Below are 25,133 nucleotides of genomic sequence, written 5' to 3'. Positions count from 1 at the left end.
AGTTTGGAAAAAATAAAATGTTGTTGTCATTTAGTCACGTCTGACTCTTCTGCGATTCCACAGACTGTAGCCCACCAAGCTCCTCTGTCCATGGGATTTCCCAGGCAAAGATACTGGCGTGGGTTGCCATTTCCTCTTCCAGGGTATCTTCCCAACCCAAGGATCCAACCCCTGTCTCCTGAATCTTCTGCATTGGCAAGCAAATTCTTTACCACTGTGCCACCCAGGCAGCCCATTAAAATGTTAGTAAGTTGCATTTGCAAAGCTGCCTCCTTGGGAGAAGGCATAAAACCCTTTGGTGACCCAGAGTTGAGTGGCTCTGCACCACAGATTTGTCATTTTTTCCCCATTAATGTGGCCAGATGCCCGCAGCAACACCCAAAGTGTGAAATCAGAAGAGCCTTCCATCATTTCAACTCATGGCATCTAGCACGACAAGACATCAACCTCTTCTTATGAAGAACTGTTGCTGTTGTTCAGTTGCTCAGTCGTGTCTGACTCTTTGCGACCCCACAGACTGCAGCATACCAGAGTTCCCTGTCCTTCACCATCTCCCAGAGTTTGCTCAAACTTCATGTCCATTGAGTCAATGATGCCATCCAACCATCTCATCCTCTTATGAAGAGTAACCTTACTCTAACTTCTGATACGTTTCTGATCAATCAAAATTTAGATCTATACATGCCCTAAATTGACATACCATCTTACCCCACTGGAAGGTGCAATGGTATATGTGTCAAGTTAACTGGGTTAAGGGATGCCCAGACAAGTGGGAAAACTATTTCTGGGTGTGTCTGTGAGGCTGTACTTAGTGGATTAGCATTTGTATCCATAGACTGAGCAGGGAACTTTTCTGGTGGTCCAGGGGCTAAGACTCTGTGCTCCCAAGGCAAGGGGCCTAGGTTCCATCCCTGGTCAGGGAACTAGATCCTGCATGCCACAGCGAAGGGCCTGCATGCTGCAACTAAGACCCGGTGCAGCCAAATAAATAAGTAAATCAAAACAGGTACTTAAAATTTTTAGTTAAAAATACAGACTGAGTGAAGACATTCACCTTCACCAAAGTGTGTGAGTATCATCCAGTCCTTCAAGCCCCTGGATTAGGATGAAAAGGCAAAGGAAGGGCAAAATCTCTCTCTTCTTGAGCTGAGATGTCCACCTTCCCTTGTTCTCAGACATCAGAGTTCTCAATTCTCAGGCCTTCAGACTTCAGGACTTATATCAGCGGCCCCTCAATTCTCAGGCTTTTGGACTTGCACTGAAGGTCACCCCCAGCTTTCCTGGTTCTCTAGCTTGCAGAGAGCAGACTATGGGACTTCTTGGCATCTATAATCACGTGAGTCAATTCTTACCTAAGTCTTATATACATATATATATCCTATTAGTTCTATATATATCCTATATCTTATTATATATCCTTTATATATCCTATTAGTTCTGTTTCTCTGGAGATTTGCTTCACATAGCTAGCTTTTTCTTTATGCCATATGATTATCATGATTAAGTCTTATGCAGCCACTGACCTAAAAGAAGCTATTAGCTTCATAGACAGTCCTCGTCACTGGCAACTGCATCTGCTTTCGTGCAACTATAATTAATCAAGGTTGTCTGTGTTAGGTAAGAACATGAATTCAGATCCACAAGCCCTCAGTGCAAACCCCTGAGGCTGGATGTGCCTTGGAATGAAGACTTCTCCACATTTTACAAAAGTAAATGGCGAGTGATACTGGATATTATGTGACTTCCCCAGCAGAGTCTGGAATGATGTTCCAAAACCAGTTATGCTATTGTTTCTTCAACAAAATGAATCAATATTCACATGAAGTGTGATTTTAAAACTAGCCCCTATCAGATCAGGCCTGGTTTTGCCATGGAGTAAGTTGCAAAACTAACTTTTAGATTTCAAAGTGTTTAATAGAATGGAAAAATACTAGTAGAGGAGCTGTAGCAGTAGAAAATATTTGAAATCATTATGAGAATTGGCATATGAGAACAGGTGTCAGACACCAGCTATGCATACCTCAAGAGTGTTTTTTTTAATAATTTTACTTACTGATTTTTGGCTGTGTGTGTCTTCATTGCTGTATGGGCTTTTCTCTAGTTGTGGTGAGTGCGGGTTACACTCTAGTTGAGCTGCATGGGCTTCTCATTGAGGTGGCTTCTCTTTCTGCAGGGCACTGGCTCTAGGACTCTCGGACTTAAGTTGCTGTGGACGTGGGCTCAGTAGTTGCTACTCTGGGGCTCTAGAGCTCTGGCTCAATAGTTGTGGTGCAGTGACTTAGCTGCCCCGTGGCATGTGGGATCTTTCCAGATCAGAGATCAAACCCGTATCGCTTGCATTGGTAGGCAGATTCTTTACCACTGAGCCACCGAGGAAGCCCCCTCTAGAGTGTTTTATTCAACTAATCAAAGAACACTTCCTAAATCATGGATCAAGCCAATACTGGCATTAATCCTTTATTTGATTGGTCTTCTCCTTTTGTGGGGGAGGGGCAGGCCACAAGGAATGTGAGATTTTAGTTCCCCTATCAGGGATCAGACCCTCAATCCCTCCATTAGAAGCACGGACTCTTAACCACTGGACCACCTGGGAAGTCCCAGTCTTCTCCTTTTGAATATTACTTCTACCTCTCTTGGATTATAAAATTTCAGGATCATTAGAGATCTACATAGAAAGTCAATAGGTAGATTTCAAAGGAAAAAAAATCACAAAATTTAAAATTATTTCAGGAGATTTAGACAGCCATGGGATCAACCTCTAGTTTATTCACTAGTTCTGCTCCTTTGACCAAAACTATATGCTTGATGATCAGCCCTTTAAGGCAGCTTTGCTTCTTTTAGTAAATTTCTATACGATCATGCCATAATCCTGAATTTTGTGTTTATTCTATCATTACTAGGAAAAACTCCATTAAAAAAATAAAAGGCAGTATAAAAGCTCAAAGTGTCCATAATAAACTGGACAGCAGTTTGCTGAGTGTAGCATACAGAGACCAGAGCAAATCTCATTACCTGTGCTAGGTCATGGTCACCATAAGCAGCTTAAGAGATGCAGTCTTCCTCACTGTTTACTCCACATCTACCCTAGTCATTTGGATTAGTCCTCATCCAAACCCTGCCAGCTCAGCTTGAAAACTGCTGGCCTACATTTTATCTTGTGGGATTTTTTATAAACATCACACTTTCAGAGTCACAAACATTGTAATGTAGGAGACTACAGTGACTGTGATAATAATCCCTTATACCTCCAGCGACTGTTCACACTAACAACCCTGGTATTAATATAAATTGATTATATGTGCAATTATTCTTTCTAATATGCATTTAGTTCAAACAGCGAATCAGACCCTATAACAATATAATGTATGATCATCTTATTCTTGAAATAAGATGCTTCCCTACTGTGCATCTTAATTACTAAACAAGGGAAGCATTCCAACTAAAATCGTCTCAGTGTGATCTAAAATTATTTTCTCAAAAATATGAAAATTTCTGCAGTAGCAGATATCTTAGGCTGGATTCCCCAGAAGAGCCCAAGACAAGGATTTGAGACCAAGTAGTTTAGCATGATTCTGGAATACATGTACTGAGTTTAGGGAAACTACATAATTGTGTTGATTCATCTAAATACCATCTATCTCTGAAATACCCTCAAATGTATATATTTATCTGTACACACATAATGATGGTTCAGTGGTAAAGAATCCAGCTGCCAATGCAGGAGACATGGGTTTGATCCCTGAGTCAGGAAGATCTTCTGGAGGAAGAAGTGGCAACCCACTCCACTATTCTTGCCTGAAAAATCCCATGGACAGAGGAGCCTGGCGGGCTATGGTCCACGGGGTCACAAAAGAGTCAGACACAACTTAGTGACTAAACAACAGCAAGAATGATTAGCTTTATTTGTGTGTGTCTCTTCCATCCCCCAAGAAACACACTTTGTTTTCAAGCAGTAGAAATTGCCCTGTGACACAACACTGTGCCTCTCAGCCAACGAACCTCAGCCAAAAGCTAGGGTGAATGTCTGCACGTTGTTGGCTTCTCTTGTGTCCATTTATTTGTGAACAATGTTGACCCCCTATTGTCCAAAAAAGAATATACAAGTAATAGTGCTGGACATGTGACCCAAACAAACCTAGGAGGAGAATCAGCCTGGAGGAAGAAAGGCAAGTATCTTTAAGTTTTATGTTCACTGAGAGTCATCAAGTCATGGTCAAGGACACAGATGGTGAAGATCAGTAGGCAGGTGGGGTCAGTGAAGAAGTCCTTTGATACTCCGCTCAGTTGCTTCAGTCCTATCCAGCTCTTTACGACCCTATGGACTGTAGCCCGCCAGGCTCCTCTGTCCATGGGTTTCTCCAGGCAAGAAGACTGGAAAGGGTTGCCATGCTCTCCTCCAGGGGATCTTCCTGACCCAGGAATAGAATGTGCATCTCTTGTGTCTCCTAAACTGGCAGGCAGATTCTTTACCACTAGAGCCACCTGGGAAGTCCACTGAGAGCCTCATAAACAGAACTGCAGCCCAGGAAGACTCACCCATCAGAGAAAATGTGAACTGAGAAGAACTAAGGCCAGAGGCCATCATGACTTCAGAGGACTTGAAGAGAATGGAAAGCCATTGCCAAGACTGCCAGTACATAATGTATATTCTGTTCAAATGTTACTAACATCTTTCCAAAAAAGGAAAAAAGAACAAAGGGCTGAGATTCCCCCTATTCCACTAGCAAGAAGTGGTCCAGAGCTGAGGCTTCCTATTCGGCCCTTCTGTCCCCACACCCCAGAGGTTCTGTGATCAAGGCCACTTGCTGGCTGGGAAAGGCCTGCTTTGGGTGTTCTAGGGTAAGTTACAAGGAAACCCAAACTGGAAGCAAGAATGTGCATCTAGCCAGCCAGCAATATTGCCTGGCAGGAAGGGAAATGTGAGCTCTCTGATGGTAGCCATCACCATAAAACTAGCAGGTGTTGTAAATTCAATACATGGATGTACTGAGTCAGGAGATGTTACTCTGCTCAGACTCCCATTACAAAGTACCACAGACTGGATGGCTTAAACAACAGACATTTATTTTCTCACTGCTCTGGAAGCTAGAAGTCCAACATCAAGGCACCACTGGGATTGGATTCTGGAGAGAAAACTCTTCCTGGCTTGCAGACAGCCACCTTTTCATTGTATCGTCACATGGCCTTCCCTTCATGCATGTGTGGGGAGAGAGCAAGCGCTGGTGTAATGCCTCTTCTTAAAAGGACACCAATCATACTGGATTAGGGCTCCAGCCATCGACTTCATTAACTTTAATTACCTCTGTGAAGTCCCTCTCTCTAAACATACTCATATTGGGAATTAGGGCTTCAACACAAATTTTGTGGGGGAGACACAAGTCAGTCCATAACAGGAAGTGAGAGCCTTTTTAAAAATCATTATACTGTTAAATTACAGTCCTAAAAATTGTGCTTAGTTTGTGTACTAGAAGAAAAATATTAAAGTCATGGCAAAGATTCAACACATTAAAAAATATCTGTGATGTAGGGACTTCCCTGATGGTCCAGTGGTTAAGACTCTGCTTCCAATGCAGCGGGTGTGGGTTCAGTCCTTGGTTGGGGAACTAAGACATGCCCCCACCATGCCGCACAGTCAAAAAGAAAATTCTGTGATGTAATTTTCCCTTCCTTCCTAGCCTGCAGTGCTATTTTGAGGCCCCTCATCTGGCCACATTCACTGCTCTCTATATGCCAGATACTTGAGCTCATGGAAGATGACAGAAACAATAACTTCCCCCCAAAAACAAACAACCCAGTCAAAAATGAGCAGAAGATCTAAACAGACATTTCTCCAAAGAAGATATTCAGATGGGCAACAGGCACATGAGAAGATACTCAACATCACTAATTATTAGAGAAATGCAAATCATAACTATGAGGTATCACCTCACACTGTCAGAAGGGCTATCTTCAAAAAGTCTACAAATAAGAAACGCTGGAAAGGTGTGGAATGTACACTGTTAATGGGAATGTAAATTGGTACAACTACTACGAAGAACAGTATGGAGGTTCCTTAAAAAACTAAAAATAAGAGTCATCATATGATCCAGCAATCTCTCTCCTGGGAAAACATCTGGAAAAGATAAAAACTCTTCAGTCAAAAAGATATATGCCCTCCAGTGTCCATAGCAGCACTACTTATAATGGCCAGACAATCTAATGTCCACCAACGGATGAATGGATAAAGACAATATGACTGATACACACACACGCGCGCACACACACACACACACACACACACACACACACACACGATGGAATATTACTCAGCCGTAAAAAAGAAAGGAATAATGCCACCTGCAGCAACATGAATGGACCTAAACATTACCACACAAAGTGAAGTAATTCAGAAAGAGAAATAGTCTATGACATCCTTATATGTAGAATCTAAAAAGAAATTATAGAAATGAATTTATTTGCAAAATAGACTCACAGACTTAAGAGAAGGAACTCATGATCGCCAGAGGAAAGGATGAGGGGAAAGGATAGTTAAGGAGTTTGGGACTGACACGTCCACACTGTTATATTTTGAATAGATAACCCACAAGAACCTACTGTATAGCACATGGAACTCTGCTAAAGTTATGTGGCAGCCTGGATGGGAGGGGAGTTTGGGAGAGAATGGATACAGGTATAGGTACGGCTAAGACCCTTTGTTGTCCACCTGAAACTATCACAACACTGTTAATTGGCTATACACCAATATAAAATAAAAAGTTAAAAAAACTAAAAGTAGAACTTCCATATGCTCCAGCAATCCCACTCCTGGGCACATACCAGGAGAAAACCAAAATTTGAAGAGATAACATGGACCCAATGTTCACTCCAGCAGCATTTACAATAGCCAAGACATGGAAGCAACCTAAATATCCATTGACAAAGGGTTGGAAAAAGAAGCTGTGATACATATGTATGCTGTTTTTGTTCGGTCACTAAGTCGTATCCAACTCTTTGAGACCCCATGGACTACAGCCCACCAGGTTCCTGTGTCCATGGGGTTTTCCAGTCAAGAATACTGGAGTGTGTTGCCATTTCCTTATCCAGGGGATCTTCGTAGCCTGGGAATCAAACTCATGTCTCCTGCACTGACAGGCAGATTCTTTACCACCGAGCCACCAGGGAAGCCCAATATACATACATACAATGGAATATTACTCAGCTATTAGGAAAGAATGAAATAATGCCATTTGTGGCAACATACATGGACCAACATAGATGAGAGTGTCACAGGGAGTGCAGTTAAGTCAGACAAAGACAAATATCGTATGGTATCACTCATACTTGAATCTAATTGTTAAAAATGATACAAATGAGCTTATTTACAAAACAGAAGCAGACTCACTGTCATAGAAAACAAATGTAAGGTTACTAAAGGGCAAACATGGGAAGGCAGGAATAAATCAGGAACTTGAGATATACATACACACGGTACTATATATAAAACAAGATAATCAAGACCTACTGTATAGCACAGGGAACTCTACTCAATGTTCTGCTGTGACCTAAATGGGAAGGAAATTCAAGTAAGGAAAGATATTTGTATATGTGTGGCTGACTCACTTTGCTGTACAGCAGAAATTAACACAACATTATAAAGCAATTATATGCCAATTAAAAAAGCAAAAGCATAAAAAATTAGAAATCTATGTTAAAGAGTATATAATAAATATATATGTAACTTGATACATCAATGAAATAGAGCATAGGGCAGAGCTAAAAAAATTTTTTAATGGCTTTCTTTACTAAGTGAATTAGAGAAGTCTCATTTAGGGAAATATTCAAGCAAATATTGATCTGACCATTAAAAGAAGCTCAGATGATCAGGATAAACAACATTATAAATAGCAAAGTTAAAAATAAAGTGAAAGTCTGTCTTTTAAAAAAAAAAAAAGCCTTTTTATTCTTACATCTGTTTTCATCAAATATTAAAGATACATGAATTCATCAATCAGCAGCCCACAGATCACCCATCTTCTGAGGGACACTGGATGCTAAAAAATGTAAGCACCCTCAGAAACATTACAGTTTAGTTAGAAGGAGAGAAGCACATGGATGTAAAAAGGCATGGAGATTAATACATTTCAATGCAAAAAAAGCACAAGCCAGGTGATCAACCACCCAATGAAAGGAGCAATTTACAAAAGTGAAAATGTGAATATTTTAGACAAGGATATATTCAAGCAAGATATTCAAGGGTAAGTAAAATTTGGACATCAAGGGGGCGGGAAAGCAAAGGCACTTGGGTACAAAAATATGGTAAGAAAAGCTTATAAATAAGGTTAATGAATGGAATATTTGGGAGAGCAGGTAAAGAGCAAATGTGGAGAGCCTTCAATATCAAGCTGGGAAATTGATTTTATCCTCAATGACGGAGCAACTGAGGAGCCCCTGAAAGTTTCAGCAAAGGCTGACACAATCAAAGTGGTATATTAAAAACATGAGTCTAGCATCAGTATATAGGGATTGAAAGAAACCTGTAGACAAAAATAACCAGTAGTCCAGCATGAAGGGTTAAGGATTTGAACTAGACTGGGCAATGGACAGCAGTGTGAGAGAGATTGAGGAGGAAGAATTTATAACCCTTGGTAAGTTATAAGAGACTAAGAGATTCACTGGTGTCTACAACACCTGGCCAAGAGATGAAAAGAATCATCAACAAAATTAAAAAGTCAAGGTGGAAAGCCGATTTCAGAGCAGATAAAACTCAATAGAAACCGATCACAAGTGGTCTAGTGGTTGAGAATCCACCAACCAATGCAAGGATCGCAGGTTCCATCCCTGGTCAGGGAAGAGTCCACACACCTCGGAGCAACTAAGCCCATATGCTACAACCACTAAGGCCTGAACACCCTAGAGCCCACGCTCAACAACAAGAGAAGCGACTGAAATGAGAAGACTACGCGCCACAATTAGAGAGCAGTCCCACTTGGCGGCAACTGGAGAGAGCCTGCCCGCAGCAACAAAAACCCAGTGGAGCCAAAAATCAAGTAATTAATTAAAAAACATACAGATTACAAAATGATAAGGCAAAAACAGCGGTCATAGGATTTAGTGTGGATACTGGCATATATTCTTTTGGAAAATAATCACAGTCAATACACTGCTTTTAAATAACTTTTTTTTTCTAATTAAAAAGCAACCCAAGTTCAGAACAAAGAGACTTGGTACCCAAAAAGAGAACCCCAAAAATAAAATCAATCAGAATCCTGCTACCCGGAGATGACAGCTCTAACACTGTGTCTATCCTTTCAGTATTTTTTTCAATGTCAATAACAATAATAAGAGGGGAAGAGAGGGTGAAAAATGGCTGAGATTTATTGGCTGCCACATATAGTACAGGCCATGTACACTGTACACACTAATAAAAGCTCCTGACATACATTAAAGAACTTATTTTTCACAAACAGCCCTATGAGAGGTACTAATATTATCCTTTTTGCAGATGGAGAAACTGAAGCCCAGAACATTTAAGAAAACTGCCCAAAGTAACACAGAGTTGGGCTCTGAACACAGGTAATCCAGCCTGACTTGGGATCTTAACCACCAGGTATACTGCCTCTTATAATCCCTAGTGGCTCAGACGATAAGGCGTCTGTCTGCAACGCAGGAGACCCGGGTTCGATCCCTGGGTTGGGAAGATCCCCTGGAGAAGGAAATGGCAGCCCACTCCAGTATTCTTGCCTGGAAAATCCCATGGATCTCGGAGCCTGGTAGGCTACCGTCCGTGGGGTCGCAAAGAGTCGGACACGGCTGAGCGACTTCACTTTCACTTTCATACTGCCTCTTGTACCATGTGCTTATATAACACACATCAGTTTGAACACATAACCATAGAATATATGCTCATTCATTCATTCTTCAACCAAGGGTGTAAACTTTGCTATTCGGAGAAACAGCAGAATTCCTTAAGCAAACTCCATTAAGGGCAGAGGGGCTGCCAACTGGCATCTTCTCTAAAATAATTCTTTTCCGACAGCTAGTCCTCCTGTGGTCTCTTGAGATTTCCCCAGTTTACTGAATACCACAGTCAGGATAGGCACGTGATGTTGCTGTAACAAGCATCTCAAAACATCTTAGGGTTTATAACCACAAAGGTTTATTCCTTGCACACAAGTCTTGATCCAAGGGTCATAGGAAGATCTGCTCCATGACATCTGACTCCAGAACCCAAGTTGATGCCACCAGAATGTTGCCACTTTGGTGACAAAGGAAAGAAAGCTTTGTGGGGTCTTGCTCAAGTGCTCTGGCCTAGAAGTAGCATCTGTCACTACACACAGCTTATTGGCCAGAACTTGTCACATAACCTCAATATACCACAACAGGATCAGGAAGTACGCTCTGCCCACCAGTCCAGAATGGGGATGGGTACCTCGGACTTCACATTACTGCATGAAATTCACATTCTGAGTTCTTGGAACCCTCAGGTTCAATCCACATTTTGACAAATACTCTATTGCTAATACCTCTTTAAAGCAAAAACTAAAATATTGATTGGATTATCAGTCTATAAAGGTGACTTTATTGCTAATACCTCTTTAAAGCAAAAACTAAAATATTGATTGGATTATCAGTCTATAAAGGTGACTGCACCAACTTGAATCAATAGTCTTTTTTTTAATATCTATTTTTATTTACTTGTTGGGCCGCATTGGGTCTTAGTTGTAGCATGTGGGATCTAATACCCAGACCAGGAATCGAACTCAGGCCCCTGCATTGGGATCACAGAGTCTTGGCCACTGAACCACTAAGGAAGTACCAATGGAGTCATTAAGGAATATTTGAGTTCATTTCACAGATGATGAAAATGAAGCCCAGAGAACACCAACCCAAAATAACCCCAGCTAGTAACAGACTGAAATCAGAGTTTTGTTTCGTTTTGTTTTTTATGATTCCCTCAATTAATTGCTCACAAAGCATGAAAGAAAAAGGTTAGGTTTTATCTGTTGGGAGAGTCACCACTTGTATTCAAACCCAATATGAATTTCATTAAAGTTAAAATCTATGTTAAAATATCTTTCAGGAAAGTACATTACCCTAGATCTTAGTCTTTTTATACACATTTCTTATTTTCCTTACCAACATTTTATGATGTAGAGTTGTACATTCTCTGACAGATTTTATTTTAGTTACTAATCTGGGAAGTGTACTCATTTGCAAGCAAAAAAGAATCTAAATGGTGGCATTTGATGAATATATGTACATGTGTCTCCCAATGTTGTTCTTTTGCTTTACTTAGCTGACACAAACTCAGTAGTCCAAAAAAAAAAAAAAAAACCAATAGCCATTTCCCCAGAGTGACTCCAGGATCATTAGAAAGTAGACAGTGCAGCCTCCCTCATTTTAAAAAAGGAAATTAAGATCCAGAGTTAGGGCCATGTGCCCAGGACCCCCACTGATAATGTGTTAGAGCCAAGTCTTTTTTTTTTTTTTTGGCTGTGCTGAGTCTTCACTGCTGCCTGGGCTTTCTCTAGTTGCAGATCCCCGGCTCTAGAGAACAGGCTCAACAGTTGTGGCATACAGGCTTAGTTGCTCCAAGACATGCGGGATCTTTCCGAACCAGGGACCAAGGCCTTGTCTCCCGCACTGGAAGGCAGATTCTTCAACACTGAGCCACCAGGGAAGCCCAAGCCAAGTCTTAAAATCATGCTCCCACCTCCAAACTCAGTGTCCTTTCCAACACTCTATATTCCCCCAAGCTTCATTATTTTGGGCAAGTCCTTTCATTTCTCCGGTCCTTGGCTTCCTTAGCTGGAAAGTGAGGGCAAAAATCCATCACTAGATTAAATTTCCCAAATGGCTTACAAAGACCAGCCTAAGATTTTTTGGTCATCCAGGTGTGACAGAAACTAAATGTCTTAGTCCTCTCTTGAGAGATTCTAATGGAGATCGACAGGCAAAGGCTTAAGAAATTCTTCAATAAAGAAAAACATTTTAAAAACACCAATACAGTATACTAACGCATATATATAGAATTTATTTTTTTTAAGTTATAAATTAGAGTGACAAAATTTATTAGGGTATAACATTTTTTTAAAATATCTTAATTTTGGAAATTTATTAAAATACAGGCTAATACAAAAATCTCATCTTTTCACACATCAAATGATATTTGTGTGCTTTTGTTTATTTTTTAATTTATTTTTTAAAAATACAAATTTATTTATTTTAATTGGAGGTTAATTACTTTACAATAGAAAGATGGTAACGATAACCCTGTATGCAAGACAGCAAAAGAGACACAGATGTATAGAACAGTCTTTTGGACTCTGTGGGAGAGGGAGGGTGGGATGATTTGGGAGAATGGCATTGAAAGATGTATATTATCACATGTGAAACAAATCGCCAGTCCAGGTTCGATGCATGATACAGGGTACATGGGGCTGGTGCACTGGGATGACCCAGAGGGATGGGATGGGGAGGGAGGTGGGAGTGGGGTTCAGGATTGGGAACATGTGTACACCCATGGCGGATTCATGTCATGTATGTCAAAATCAATACAATATTGTAAAGTAATTAGCCTCCAATTAAAATAAATACATTTATATTTAAAGAAAAACATTTAATGGCCATGTTTCCTGAACTCACTTGATAGTAGGGAGGTTCGGGTGTGTGACTCTCCTCGGTGTCCGCTTCCCTCTCTGACCACTCTCCCTCCTCTTGCTCCCTTTCCTCCAGTCAGAGGAGACCCAAATGCCCCAACCCTTCCTGCCCCAGGCCTTCCGACCTGCCTACGAGGACTCATCTGCCCAGGGAGGGGCCCCGGCCACCAGGCTCCGGTAGAGCTCTGCTTGGTGGCCATCTTCTTCACAACCCTTATCGCTGCCTAGAGTTACAAGATGTACCGTCAGCCCCCTGCACTAGAACAGAGACTTCGGAAAGCAGGACTCTGTCTTGGGAAATCTCTAAAACCCCAGCACCTAAAACACTAAGAGGAGGAGGAATGCAGTGGATGTTTCTCGAATGGATAAACTAATGAATCAGTTAGCAAAGTACCCCAAAAGAATGCCATGTAGAATAAGAAAAATTATCACCAGACTGGAGGTCAGCAACACCCAGACACTTGATGGAAATTCTCAGGTCCCACCTTGGACCCACTGAGGCAGACCTACTGGGTGAACGGGGCTGGGTATGCGGTGGGGGGAGACCCCCAGGGTAAACAGCAATCTGGGTTGGAATAAGCCTTCCAGATGATGCTGGTACTCACTAAAGTTTGAGAATCACTAGTCTAGAATAGCTTTAAGTTAAATTCAACCTCTAGAATTCTTTTATTTGTGAGCAATTATCTTATGGTACTTTGAGCATTATACAAAAGAATAAACTAATTTATCACATTTCCTGAGAGTCTTAGAATCATCATATATGAAAACTTACTGGCTTTTCCCTCCAATAGAAATAAAGCCCTAATTAACACACAATGTCCCACTGAGAATTAATCAGTTCAACAGCTATCCCAACACACTTGAGGGTCATTTTACCATCTGTTATAACAGAAAAGCCAGTTACTCTAGAACCACTAAAGCTCTTCCTAACAAAGGTTGAATTCTTCCTCCAAAATAAGAAATATTCACACATACACATCACACAATATATACATACATATGTTTGTATACAAAAGAAAGACTTTCTCATTATTCCTTGATTAATTAATCCCTTGATTATATCCCAAATGACAATGCAGGAAACCAAGTTAATTGTAACACAAAAACACCCAGAGGATAATTTATATACTTTCAAATTCTGTCTTCACTTCTCATTAACTGAAAATGAACAGAGGGGCAATTTTTGATAAAAGTTTTACTAGATGATGCCAAATCAAGTAAGCATTATTAACTGGGAAAAGTCAAGGATATAAACATGTAGAAGTCACACAACGGCTTCTAAGCCTTCACAACCCAGCCCAAACATGCTGTCACACTCACCCAGGATGACGCTCGCTTCCTGCCAAAGTGATAGACTTGTAAGCTCCATGCCATGCTTTTTACACTTCTCTGTCTTCCCTGTTTCCTTCATACCCATCTCAGCCTTTTTGTCCAGCCCCACCCTGCCCCTCACTCAGGTGGACCTGATAGGTTCAGAATGAGGGGACAAAATAGATCATTAAATAGTTAATCCCACTAGGGGATTCTAAGTAGAAAAATATGGGAGACCCTTGTAACTTAAAGACTACTAAAGAAAGCGAGCTTGCTTAACCACTGAACCATGCAACAGAAGCATAAGATACGCCCCAAATGAAACAGTGGCAGCACGAGACCCACATCCTGCCCAGTGAGCTCAGTAAGTTAATGATTCCTAGGATACACTCTCTGCACATAAAAAAACAACCATCTGTGGACCTAGCTTGACCATCTAGGGACAAGAAAACTCCCCTGCCCAACCTGGAGGAGGAGCTGGTGATAAAAAAATCAAGTTTGCTCAAGAAAGACAAAGGAGTTCTTCTGCTCCTCCCCACTTTTCCTTCGATTATAAAACTGTAGCCCAGTAAGTTCTCAGGGCACGGCATTTCTCACCCGCCCACTTGTAAGTCTCACAAGCATCCTATTCTAATAAATCACTTCTTATCTACCACTTTGTTCTCTCTGAATTCTTCTCATGGGTGGTCCGACTCTTTGTGACCCTATGGACTGCAGCCTGCCAGGCTCCTCTCTCCATGGAATTTTCCAGGCAAGAATACTGGAGTGGGTTGCTATTTCCTACTACAGGGGATCTTCCTGACCCAGGGTTTGAACTCAAGTCTCTAGCATCCTCGTACATTAGCAGGCAGATTCTTTACCATTGCACCACCTGAGAAGCCCAAATTTAATGACAGCTCTCCAGTGAGACACAAAGGTATCTGAGGTCTTCAGAACTCCCCCTCCCTCCGAAATGACACCAATTGCTTTCAGACCCCTCATTTGCTTACCTTGTCTGAAAATCCAGGCCAGAAGTCTGCACCACACTCACTGGATGTGAGTGCTTCATCTTCTCTTATATATATATATATATATATATATATATATATATATATATTTTTTTTTTTTTTTTTTTTTTTTTTTTTTAATTTGTTTGTGCTGGGTTTTCGTTGCTGGCACTTGAGATCTAATCCCCTGACCAGGAATCGAACCCAGGCCTCCTGCATTGGGACCGCAGAGTCTCAGCCACTGGACCACCAGGGAAGTTCCTCCTCTTTCAATTTCAATGAAAGAAGACTAGGACATACACATTTCTGCATTCTCCCTCACCCGATCTCCTGAACTGCCATCTTGAATCTCTGGCTTATCTCTTGGTTTCAGCAGTATCCAAAGCTCCAACTAAAAGACTGTCCTTACTGCTCTCACGGGGTTTCACCAGCCAGGTGAGCCCCACTGTTACCTCCTCACCTCCCTGTGGAGGAGAGAAGACAGGGAGAAATCTGAGGGAGTCGCCAGGAAGGACCCCTGAAACACAGGAACCTTGACTATAGGGAAGGTGGTGGTTATAAGATGGTGCCCTTCTTATAAAAGAGATCAGATACCCAGGGAGACCCTACCTCTGGCCTGGTATATGTCAGGTTTTTGCTGTCCAAGACATTAGAATCCCCAACGGAGGATGGAGGATAAAACCATGTCTGAAAGCAAGACATTTTTGTTAGGATCTAAAATCTATGCTGGCAGGTACCTAGAGTAGTCAAATTCGTAGAGTCAGAAAGGACATTTGTAGATGCCAGGGGTGGGGGGCTGGGAGGAATGGGAAGGGGGAATGGGGAGTTAGCGTTTAATAGTGTTTGGACTTTCAGTTCAGGAAAGCAAAAAAGTCGGGAGATGGATGTGAGAGTTACACAACAATGCCACTGAACTGTATAGTCAAACAAGGTTAAAACAGTAAGCTTTACATTATATGACTTTTACTGCAATAAAAAAATTTTTTTTAATCAATCAGGTTTACAGCTTCTTCTATTTTGTAAGTTTATTCTCCTGTTGTTCTCAGGCTTTATGGAAGCCTTTTACAAGCTGCAACCTCTTTCAGGATGCCAAAACAAACAAACAAACAAACAAACAAAAGGAGAGGTTTTTCTGTTCCACAGTTATTACCACATCAAACAGGAGACTACCCAGTGCACCCCTACAGCTCTGGATGCATAAACAAAAGTGACGAGTCCCCTACCATGCTCCCCGCTCCTGGGGGAAGATGAGCAGACATGTCAGAGTCCTACTGGTCAGTTATTCTCCCCACCTGAAGGTCCTCCTGCCAGAGAAACTTTCAAGTTGCTCAGTTCTCCATTAAAGGAGAAGAAGGACTTCCCTGGTGACTCAGAATGTAGAGAATCTGCCTGCAAAGCTTGAGACCTGGGTTGGGAAGATCCCCTGGAGGAGGGCATGGCAACCCACTCCAGTATTCTTGCCTGGGAAATCCCATGGACAGAGGAGCTTGCTGGGCCACAGTCCTAGGAGTCGCAAAGATCTAGACAAAAGGAAAAGATGAGTTCTTACAGTCACACAGGGCTTTACAAAGATAAATCCACTCAGAGACCATGTGTTAACTCCTCCTCACCAAAAGACAACTGTCCTTCTTCAGGCTCAGCTGGTCCGCAGGGCAGCAATCACTGGGCACAAAAGGTAACTTGAGTTCACACTCCCAGGTGAGTAAGCATCACTACTCAGGACAAGCAATGTCCCAAAAGATTATTTGTCACTTGCCACATCCTTTTTTGTGGTTCAGTCACTAAATTGTGTCCGACTCTTCACGACCTAATGGACTGGCCCGCCAGGCTCCTCTGTCCTCTTCACTAACTGCCAGAGTTTCCTCAGATTCAAGTCCAGTGAGTCAGTGATGCTTTCTAACCCTCTCACCCTCTGCCGCCCCCTTCTCCTCTTGCCTTTGATCTTCCCTCACACCCTATGAGCCCTAAATGACTGAACTGCAAGCAACCAATCTTTTTAAAAACACAGCTTGGAGCACAGGAAAATTTCTAACATAAACAAATTTTTGAAAAAGCCTATCACGGGTAAATCCCAGTGGCAACTCCTTGCTCTCAAATAAACTGCTACTGGCTTTCCTGAAAAACCCCAGGGGGATAGAAAAACAGAGCAAGCAGCTGCTTCCTTTTCCCCATGACTCAAACTGCATTTTGCTAGACCGCAGGAACCCAACATAAGAGCTGGTCACTCAATTGATTCTCCAAGCAAGAATACTGGAGTGGGTAGAAATTCTCTCCTCCAGGAGATCTTCCCAACCCAGAAATTGAACCTGCATCTTTTTTTTTTTTTTGGGGTGCTCTACACGATCAGAGAAACTTCTCTAGTAATGAACTATAGAAATGATCCCTGAAAGTATAGTCTTTATGTCTCCTGCATTGGCAGGAAGGTTCTTTACCACTAGCACCACCCAGGAAGCAGATATGTGCATACACACACACACACACACACACACACACGCACGTTGTCTGTTGTTCAGTTGTTAAATCATGTCCAACTCTTTGCAACTCCATGGACTGCAGTATGCCAGGCTTCCCTGTCCTTTACTATATGTTATCTTAAATCTAGACAGAAGGGGAAAGTACAATAAATTTTGTTGGGAGGCAACCTCAACCATTACTTTCATGGAATTCCCAGTATGTTTCCCATAGGTATAAAGTTACAAAAAGCATTCAGAGTTCCATAACAACCCACAGCAATCTACTCAACATACTATATCCATTACACACCAGAATTCCAATACGTACAGAAACCCTCCCTCCTGCCTCCCCCACCCTACTTAAAGAGCATTCAGAGGTCCCCACCACCGCCATATAACACACGGGCTTGGAACCCGAGACCAGCTCCACCATGACGTCAGGGAGTTGCAGGGCCCAGTATCACACAAGTTTCAGAAACGTGAAGATTGAGGTAAGAAGCTACACATGGTGGACAAGAAGCAAAATACACGAAGACTAAGCCACAGTTTTTCCTTTGAAAGGTAACTGGTTCTGTCTAGAATGTCTCCAGATTAGCTTCCAACCCCGACACATCAGCAGGATCATCTGGGAAATCTGTTTAAAAAACAGATTCTAGGGCATCACCACGTGCCTGCATGCTAAGTTCTTTCAGTCGAGTCTGATTCTTTGTGACTCTATGGACCAAGGCCTGCCAGGCTCCTCTGTCCACAGGAGTTTTCAGGCAAGAATACTGGAGTGGGTTGCCATTTCCTTCTCCAGGAGAATCTTCCCGACCCAGGGATTGAACCTGCGTCTTTTACATCTCCTACATTGGCAGGCAGGTTCTTTACCACTAGCACCACCTGGGCATCATCACAGTTCTACTAAATTAGACCCTGACGGAATGCCCTGGTGGTCCAATGATTAGAACTCCACGCTTTCACTGCTGGGGCACAGGTTCAAGTCCTGCTTGGGGAATTAAGATACTGCAAGCCTCATGGAAAGGGAGGCCTGGCATGCTGCGATTCATGTGATCGCAGAGTCAGACACGACTGAGCGACTGAACTGAACTGAACTGAACTGAAACCTCATAGTGCAGCCACACACACATACAAAAAAAATAAGACTCTGAGAGATGGGTCCAGGAATCTGTGTTTTTAAGGCTACTTCTCCAGTAATAATGACGTTCAGCCATATTTAAGAATCCTATTCTGGGGTTTTGCTATTAGACAGATAGACTGATGATACATTTTATATGTCACAGTTTTCCAATATCCTTTAAGCCTTAGTTTCCTCTTATGGATTTTGATTTCTATTTAAGTACCTCCTAGGCAAATGCAATGCTCTGTGGTTTCCTCTATTTATAGCACTTGCCATGATTTTTAATTATCAGCTACTTGTTTATTATTTGTCTTCTCCACTAGACTAAGCCCCATGAAAGCAGCTCTGTTCCATCATTTAACACAAAGTATGTTATAATAAACTTTGCTGAATGAGACACTGTATTCACTTGTTTTATTTCATCTTACTGCTAATGAATGATGGAGTAGAATTATATCTTTGTAAGTCTTCCTTCACTGTTGATGGGAATGTAAATTGGTGCAGCCACTATGGAGTACGGAGTTTCCTTAAAAAACTGAAAATAGAATTACCTTAATCCCACTTCTGGGCATATATCCAGAAAAGATGAAAACTCTTAAGTGGAAAACATACATGCATTTCACTGCTTACAGCAGCACTAGTTGTAATAGCCAAGACATGGAAGCAACCTAAATGTCACCAATAGATGAATGGATGAAGAAGATGTGATATATAATGGAATATTATTCAGTCATAAAAAGAATGAAATAATCCCATTTGCAGCATCATGGATGGACCTAGAGATGATCATACTAAGTGAACTAAGAGAAAGATAAACATCATAACAATTATATGTGGAATCTTAAAAAAAAAATTATACAAATGAACTTACAAAACAGAAATAGACTCACAGACATAGAAAACAAACTTATGGTTACCAAAGGGGAAAGGGAAGGCAAGGATAAATGTGGAGTTTGGGATTAATAGATACACAGTACTATATATAAAATAGATAAACAAAAAGGACCTACTGTATAGCACAGGGAACTATATTCAGTGTTTTGTAATAATCTTATGATGGAAAAGAATCTGAAAAAATATATATCTTTGCTGACAGTTAAAACACTGTAAATCAACTATATTTCAATTTAAAAAAAAAAAAAGGAATTATCTCTAGATCCTTTGAGAATTATCACTTTCTTATTCCCAAGTTAAAGAGATGGACCAGAGCAGCTGAGTGGGCCAAGATGACTTGGTGGTTAAGCAGCAAGACCACATCTCACACAACAACTCAGGTTCCACTTGTACTCCTTTTCCACTCTCCCATGCCACCTCCCTTCTGCGAATATCACAGCTGGATTTCAAATTATTAATATCAAACTTGCTGAAGAAAAAGCCCCTGGGTCTCAAAGTCTCAAAGTTTCTTTGCATGACAGGCAGTTATGCAACTCAGAAGCATAGGTGTGTATGCGTGTCTGCTTAGTCATGTCCAACTCTTTGCAACCCATGGACAGAGGAGCCTGGTGGGCTACAGACCATGGAATTTTCCAAGCAAGACTAGAGTGGGTTGCCATTTCCTACTTCAGAGGATCTTCCCGACCCAGGGATCAAACCCCCGTCTCTTGCATCTCCTGAGTTTGGCAGGCAGATTCTTTACCATTAGCACATATGTCACTGGAAATTTATAAAGCAATCTTGAACTCAGTCAATTCACTTAACAGAGAAACAATGATGCAGAGTGGGAGAATGAAAGTTCATTGGAAAACTGTGGCATGATAAATTCTAGCTCTAGTTACAAAAAAAAAATGTTATAAGAGAAAGATTATCTAGCTACAATGAAAAAAACCTCACAGAACATAGTAAAAGAATCCTTTGCTGGAAAGAAAGAAAAACACTTAATGGAAACTTGAATTTGGAAGGGAGGTTAATGAATAAAATATCATGAGTTTATTCTTGATTTACCCTATAAATAGGATATAAATTTATATATCCTATAAATAGGATATAATTTATCCTATAAATTATAAATAATTTATAGGAACCCAAAAAGAGTATCTGTTAATAGGAAGAAGAAATTCTGGAAATTAAATGGGTAAGGATACAACAGTAATGTTGAAATGACTAAACTGGTCATTTAAAATCTGATTTGAACAATAATGAAGCTTCCCTGATAGCTCAGTTGGTATAGAATCCGCCTGCAATGCAGGAGACCCCAGTTCGATTCCTGGGTTGGGAAGATCCGCTGGAGAAGGGATAGGCTACCAACTCCAGTATTCTTGGGCTTCCCTTGTGGCTTAGCTGGAAAAGAATCTGCCTGCAATGAGGGGGACCTGGGTTCGATTTCTGGGTTGGGAAGATCCCCTGGAGAAGGGAAAGGCTACCCACATCAGTATTCTGGCCTGGAGAATTCCACGGACTGTACAGTCCATGGGGTCACAAAGAGTCAAACACGATTGAGAAACTTTCACTTTCACTTTGAACAATAATGAAATCAGAAACTCGCCCATTTGAGAGTAGTAATACTGTTAACACAGATTTTGACATATTTGTCCTATACCTGGAGAAATGACATATCATCACAACAGCAGATTTAGATTGTATGAAGTCATAGAGAAGTCAGTTACTAAGCCTATTAACATATTGGCAATTTTTTTTGAAGAAACCAGTGAAAACTTTCTAATTATACTCACACAAAGCATTTCAGCAAATATCTCTAATAAAAGAATATAAGAGAAATAAAATCATAACAAATAAGATAATAAAACTAGCAATAAACTATCTGTCCCTTTTAGAAAAAAAAATGGAATTTTATTGAGTAACTAATTATGGCTCAGCTGTTAAAGAATTGGCCCGAAATGAGGCAGTCCTGGGTTCAATCCCTGGGTTGGGAAGATCCCCTAGAGAGGGGACCGGCTACCCACTTCAGTGTTCTGGCCTGGAGAATCCCTGGACTATATAGCCCATGGGGTCGCAAAGAATCGGACATGACTGAGCAACTTTCACTTAGCACTTTAAGTAAGTACAATAGGGCTTCCCCGATGACTCAGTGGCAAAAGACTGCCTGCAATGCTGGAAATGCAGAAGGCGCAAGTTTTATCCCTGAGTCAAGAAGATCTCCTGGAGGAGGAAATTGCCACCCACTCCAGTATTCTTGCCTGAAAAATCCCACGGACAGAGAAGCCTGGCAAGCTACAGTCCACAGGGTTGCAGAGTCGGACACAACAGAGCGCACACACACACACACACAAGGAAATATAATAACCTTAGTATGCATTTGACTGTAGGCATTCTCACATCTTCTCTGAAACATTAATTCAGATTGACTAGCATTAGAGCCATCAAAAGACTTTAAATCAGTAGGAGTAAATTAAAGCAAAGGGTAATAAGCAACCAATGAAGTTTCATTTTCACTCAATGTTTTAAGAGTTATGGAAGGTCCCAGTGGAAACCCACAGACTTGGGAGTAGTTTGAACTGTGACTAATCAAAGGATTCAGTTCAGTTTAGTCGCTGAGTCATGTCCGACTCCTTGCAACCCTATAAACTTCAGCATGCCAGGCTTCCCTGTCCATCACCAACTCTCGAAGTTTGCTCAAACCCATGTCCATCGAGTCGGTGATGCCATCCAACCATCTCATCCTCTGTTGTCCCCTTCTCCTCCCACCTTCAATCTTTCCCAGCATCAGGGTCTTTTCCAGTGAGTCAGTTCTTCGCATCAGGTGGCCAAAGTATTGGAGTTTCAGCTTCAGCATGAGACTTTCCAATGAATATTCGGGACTGATTTCCTTTAGGATGGACTGGTTGGATCTCCTTGCAGTCCAAGGGACTCTCAAGAGTCCCCTCCAACACCACAGTTCAAAAGCATCAATTCTTCAGCACTCAGCTTTCTTTATAGTCCAACTCTCACATCCATACATGACTACTGGAAAAACCATAGCTTTGACTAGACAAACCTTTGTTGGCAAAGTAATGTCTCTGCTTTTTAGTATGCTATCTAGGTTGGTCATAGCTTTTTTTCCAAAGACCAAAGGATGAAGAGTCCTCAAATTAAGATCACAGATGATGCCAAATGAAAAAGGAAAAGAAGACTCAAACAGAACCATTCATTGGCCAGATTCTGTAATCAGTGATACATAAACATCTACAATTAGAATACACATCTGTATGAGAGATTTTAACAGATGGACATGCTTCTAAAAGCTACATAGCTAAAGGAATTCATAAGAAAACAAAAACAAAAAAATTTATAATGAAGAAATAAACCTCACATGAAAAAAGTAGGTATCCTATGTTTTTATTTTTGCACATCAGTTTTTTTTAAAGCAAGACCAATCTACGGGTTCAAAAATGAGCCAATATAATCTGAAATGAACTCATTAAAGAAAACATAATAATTAACATGTACTTTTTTAGTCTAATAACTTGGAGTAAAAAGAATAACACTTTATTGTATCTTTTAAGTATAAGAAAAGATTTCAAGACCAGGAAAAGAAATGCTTTTTTTAATCTAAATCCAACTGCCAGTGAGATGTGTGGATTTGGTATATAAATTGAAACAAAAGATAAGCATCTATCAGAATATCAACTGAGTATGCCAAAAGAAAATTTGAAAAGACCTAGAATCATTTGAGTTACTTAAAACCACCTTGGTCAGAGCATTTAAACATCCTGCCTTCCCAAGGCTCCTCACAAGATGATTATAATTACCATATCATTATTATGCCAAGTTAATTATAAATTTTTATTATACTTTTTCTAGGTCCTGAGATACAGCTACTGACATGAGACAGTTTTGTGGGGTTTTTTTCTTGGGGGGAATGGCAGTGTGGTTCAGGGACAATGGGTTTTCTGTTTTGTTTTCCTGTTTGTTGTCTGCAATGGGGATGGGCGAGCACTTCTCTTATTCCTTGCCTCCTGGAGATCAACAAGTAACCTCATTTGCAACTTGACAGGACAAGGTGCGAACAGTCCATTATGGAACAGGGCAATGGTATCTGACTCACCTCTAACTTATACTCACAAGCCTCGTTACCATTACCTCATTACCATGACTTCCCTGGTGGCTCAGTGGTGGAAGAGTCTTCCTGCCAATGCAGGAGGTAAGGGGTTCGGTCCCTGATCCGGGAAGATTCCACATGCCTTGGAGCAACGCAGCCCCTCACCACAACTACTGAGCCTACGCGCCCTAGAGCCCGTGATCTGCAAGAAGAGAAGTAAGTCACTGCAAGAAGTCCGCACACCGCAACTAGAGAGCAGCTCCCGCTCACCACAACTAGAGAAAGCCTGAGCAGCAACAAAGACCCAAAACAAATACATAAAAATAAAAAGCTGTGTGCCTTTAAATGAATTGAAAGAAACATTGGCCTATGCCTACCCACTGAGTTCACCAGCTTGCAGACATGAGATAACCCTCCCTGCAAGTTATAGCCGTGTACAGCAGAGCATGTGTCTGTGGCTTAAGTGTAGAATTCCACCAGGATAAGGGAGTCCAGTGCCCCAGGCCCCAGGGGAGGTTTGGAGAGCTTGAGTAGACACTCTGTACACAGTGGAACAGGCCAAACTGCCGGAAGGAGCCAAGAGAGTCAAAGCTCAGCATCCTTTTAAGTCAGAATGGAGATCCAAGGAAATGGTCCACTGAAATCCAGAGACCCAGGAGATTGAAAAAAACAAGGTGCCAAGCAACGAGCATAGATGGGAGGCACTGGTTGAGAATTCAGGCTAAGAAGTGGAGCCTGCAGAATTTTCTGAGATACTTGCCAGGTGTTATTGCAGCCAAAAGCGTTAAAAGTGGATAGAGAAGGAGCTGGTGCCAGTTCTTCAAGTCAGTCAGAAGAAACCCACACAATAATACTGATAACTCGACCACAATGAATAGAGTCACAGAGTTCACCAATACGAATCCAAACTTTACTTCGAACATCACCCCTTTTCAACTTTTTAGGCAAGATCTTTTGGAAGTGTAATTAAATATAGAAGAATCAATTCGTTTGGCCTCTGCTTCCTTTCTTTGTCTAAGCCAACTCTGAATGTGGGGCCACAGGCAATAAACCTTACTACAGAGAGAGAGAGAAGAAACAAGAGGCTTGGATAATAATCTGTATAATATCATTCAACCATGAAAAATCGCAGGATTAGAAGAAACACAAACATTCTGACTCTAGTAATATCAAGGGACAGTCCTATTTCTGGGAGATGGTATAAAGCAATGGCTTATGTTTTTTTTCCTACGCTCTCAGCTCCAATACACACATACACACACACACACACTCACTCATGTGATCACAGGTCATGCTCTATGAGAGGAGGAGAACAAGCAGGCCCATTTCTGTATTTCCCCGGCATTAGCTCTCCGCATCTTTTTAAATCGGGCTGCTCCAGGTCGTAGATGCACCTCATGGCATCTTCTAGATGTGGCTTGCAGGACCTTCTTCACCGTGGCATGTAAGATCTAGCTCCCCGACCAGGGACTGAACCCAGGCGCCCTGCTTTGGGACCTTGAAGTCTAACCCACTGGACCACCAGGGAAGTCCCTCTCTGTATTTTTATATAATCTATTCCACCTTCGAGTCTAGAATAAACCACGTGAGCCAAGACATGAGGAAGTGGACTGACTACCCCGGAGAGTCATAGGCCCACTCCAGGAACCA

General features: G+C 41.4%; 1 protein-coding gene and 1 pseudogene across 3 annotated transcripts in view; both read right to left on the bottom strand.

Moving 5' to 3' along the window:
• SLCO5A1 (solute carrier organic anion transporter family member 5A1) overlaps window positions 1–25,133 on the bottom strand; it is a 146,446-nt gene that overhangs the window by 94,046 nt on the left and 27,267 nt on the right. The window lies entirely within an intron of this gene.
• On the bottom strand, window positions 17,229–17,334 carry LOC147359390 (small nucleolar RNA U3; annotated as a pseudogene).

The sequence above is a fragment of the Bos grunniens genome, chromosome 14 (assembly GCF_055505025.1).
Source record: "Bos grunniens cultivar Pamir isolate PY7600 chromosome 14, Bosgru_T2T1.0, whole genome shotgun sequence".
NCBI lineage: Eukaryota > Metazoa > Chordata > Mammalia > Artiodactyla > Bovidae > Bos > Bos grunniens.
This window is presented reverse-complemented; position numbering and strand designations above follow the sequence as displayed.